This window comes from Rhinolophus hipposideros (genome assembly GCF_964194185.1).
Source record: "Rhinolophus hipposideros genome assembly, chromosome: 2".
Classification (NCBI taxonomy): domain Eukaryota; kingdom Metazoa; phylum Chordata; class Mammalia; order Chiroptera; family Rhinolophidae; genus Rhinolophus; species Rhinolophus hipposideros.
Window position 1 is genome coordinate 84,899,731 of NC_138048.1, and position 3,644 is coordinate 84,903,374.

The 3,644-nt window shown below is 37.7% G+C and overlaps 1 pseudogene across 1 annotated transcript; it reads right to left on the minus strand.

Annotated features, from left to right (window-relative positions):
* Nucleotides 1-1,178: 1,178 nt before the first annotated feature.
* LOC308488809 (large ribosomal subunit protein eL6-like) lies at nt 1,179-1,740 on the minus strand (annotated as a pseudogene). Its single transcript has one exon. The product of its transcript is annotated as a large ribosomal subunit protein eL6-like (transcript).
* Nucleotides 1,741-3,644: the final 1,904 nt, after the last annotated feature.

The following is a 3,644-nucleotide window of genomic DNA, read 5'->3' on the forward strand; positions in this document are numbered from 1 at the left end:
TTCAGAGCTATGGAATCAGAAACATTGGGAAGCAGTAACTAGTGTTTTAACAAGCCCTCTGAGTGGTTGTGATGTACATGTCTCATGTTTGAGAACCAACCAAGTTCTCCAAGCCATCTCTGTTGCTATTTCCTAAAATATCATCTCAGCTTGGACATGTACCATCAGTAAGAAAACCTGACACAGTCTGTTTCTTGAAATCCATGAATTTCTTTATAATGTGAAGATTACAGAACAGTTTTTGCTCTCTGTCTGAGTCTGGTTCTAATTTAGTTGTGGTGAATACTGTGTTAGTATATTCATTGACAATTCAGGAGTCACAAATTCACACATTTGGGACAGCAAGGTAGCATAGGTGAGAGATGAAAAACGAATGTAAGAAAATAGACAATAGTGACAATTGTGTGAACAAATGAGTTCACCCCTTCCTGCTCAAATCTATTAAAATTTATACCAAAAGAATATTGTCTGGTAAAACAGAACATGTTTGTCTATATTTGGTTTACAGTGTAGTCAATAATACTTTAAAAATTTGTTTAAAGTCTATGCTTAAGAAAAGGATTTGTAAATGCTTTAATTTTTATTGCTGTTGGAATTATATATTTTTAGATGTATATGAACATGAGTAAATAAAAGAAAAGAAAAATATATATTTCAGTAAAATTCTTTTCTTTGAGTTAGACTTTAGGAAATCAAAGTAGGGTCTATAAAAAGGTTGAAAGACTTATGCAGGCTTTAAGTTCTTACTACAATGACTTGACTTTATTTTCCTCATCTGATTTCACTTAGCATTAAGTTAAGAAATATATGCAAGAGCAAATCCAAGACAGCTGCCACTTGAAAAGAAATCAAAGCATGGAGAGGCAGAGAAACTAGCATAAGGTATATTTTTTTGATCTAAGATCACCACTATGCAGGACTCTTGGATTTTTGGATAAAAACTTCTAAGTAAAGCAAGTGTTACTGATTTCTTTTCATCTAATGAAGGTTTAGAAAAGGAAATGATATTTTTTTTTTCTTCTAAGAGAAGATATTGGCTTTCTGGTTAGCATATATTTCCCCGTCTCCTTCACCTCAAAAGTTGAAAAACAGACATTTCTTTCTTTTTTTCCCCTTTTTTCTTTTTTTTTTTTTTTTTTTAACAGTTCAGGCATTTAATTAGGTTCTTCGTAATTAATTTAGAACACCAGTTTGTGAGGATAAACCCCAAACAGAGCGGAGGTAGCCCTGGAGCTGAGGAACAGCTTTGATTTTTGGCAGAATTTGCGAGTCCACAGCTTTCGATCAATTTTGCGCTGCTCTGTAATCTCGTGTTTCTCTTTCTCTGTGTTGAAGATCTCCCCCTCCTGGTGCCTAGGCTTACTTCTTCTTCTTGAAGTAAGCATCGGTGAGATGTTTGGGGGTTTTCACACCACTGATATCAATTTTGGTGGAGGTGGCGATGACAAATTTCTGGTGTGTTCTACGCAGAGGAACTCGATTGAGGGACAGAGGTCCAGTCACAAGTGGCAAGCCACTGCCCAGCTGCTTCAGGAAAACCACCCTCTTGCCTCTATGGTGCCCAGTGAGGATGATCAGAATGGTCCTGGGAGTGATGCTGGCCCGCAGTTTTCTCACGTGCTGACTGAAGGGTTTCTTGCCGCGGCTCAACAGCTTTCGAGGCACATGTTCAGTAAGATAGTATCTAGGCATTTTGCGAAGTTTAACCACTCGGGTGCCACCATTCTTGTCGCCACCAACTGGTTTTGTGACAGTAGCGTGGGTTGTAAATTCAAATGCCTGCCAGGGCCAGGTGAGGGAAAGAGTGAGACTGGTCCGGGAGAGACGGATGGCTGGGAAACAAATGCCCCTTCTGAAGCAGGAAGCTGCTTCTCAGCTGGGGCCAAATTTTGGCTTGTAAGAACTTAAGACCAATCTTATCAGCTCTTCCAATTTTTCAAGAGAAGCTGAAAAATACCTACTTTTTAAATGTGAAATGTCTGTATTTAAAATGCTGTCCATTACTTTTTTTAAAAAGTGGCATGTGGGTCAGACACATGCTCTACGGTTACGTCCTCAGAGCTAGCACTTAATCACCCCTTTCTCTGGCTGCTCCAGGGATGATGGGTGCAGAATGGGGTCTCTCTCTGAAGTACTGCGCAATGAGACAGTGCTCCCTGGGAATCTTTTCCTGGGGTTACTGTCTCGATGCCACTGACAGATGGCTCTTGCACAGAAGACCTGGCTCATGTGGCATCCCTTGCAGAGGCTGAAGTCTTCAGCAAAACTTCACACAGGCATTGGAAAGGTGACCAACTATCCCAGTTGGGATGCCTATGGAATGGGAGAAAAAGGATGAAAATCATATATCTGACGTAGGGTCAATATCCAAAATATACATGGATTTCCTATAACCTGAGTAGAAAGCCAAATAACCCAATTGGAAAATGGGCAAAGGAACTGAATAGTCATTTCTCTAAAGAATATAGACAAATGCCCAACAGGAATATGAAAAGGCATTCAAAATCACTAGTTATCAGGGAAATGCAAATCAAAGCCACAATGAGATGTCACCTTACATCTGTTAGGATAGCTATTATGTTGGTGAGGATGTGGAGAAAAGGGAACCTTTGTATACCATAGATGGGAATGTAAACTGGTACACGACTATGGAAAACAGTATGGAGCTACCTCAAAAAATTAGAACTAGAACTACTATATGATCCAGTGATCCCACTTCTGGGTATATATCCAAAGCAAATAATATCACTATCTCGAAGAAACATCTGCACTCCTATGTTCATTGTGGCATTATCGCAGTAGCCAAGACATAGAAGCAACATAAATATCTATGGACAGATGAATGGATAATGAAGGTGTACTATACATATACAATGGAATATTATTCAGTCTTGAAGGAAATCCTGCCACCTGTGACAACATGGATAAACTGGAAGACTTTATGCTAAGTGAAGTGAGACCCGGAGGGAAAAATACCACATCATAACGCTTAAAAGAGGAATCTAAAAGAGATAAACTCATAGAAGCAGAGAGTAGAATGGTGGTTGCCAGGGGCTGGGGAAAGACGGAAACAGGGAGGTATTAATTAATCAAAGGGTACAAAGTTTCATTTATGTAAGATGAATAAATCCTAGCAATTGACTGTACAACATAGTTCCTATACTTAACAATACTATATTGTATACTTAAAACAATACTGTATTGTATGCTGAGAGGGTAGATCTTATATGGTGTTCATATGACACATAAGATAACAACAAAGAGCACAGAGGAAGTGAGAATATGTTTATGGCATAGATTGTGGTGAAGGTTTCACAGATGTATACTTATCACCAAACTTATTAAGTTGTATATGTTACGTGTATGTCAATCACATCTCAATAAAGTGGTTTAAAAAGTCATCTGAATCAAGTTATTATAATCAGTAGTAGTAAAACTAGATCAAAATCATATAATTATTAGCTTGAATTACATGAGGTTGCAATGTTCACCTAATTTGACTTACAAAAATGGCAATTTCATGTGGTAACATATCATAAATTTTGAAAATAATTATTAAACCTAAATAATAAAGTTTTATTCAAAGGAAAAAATATATAGAAGGTGCCAAAAAATGTATACACATTTTAAGAAAGGAAAAGAAC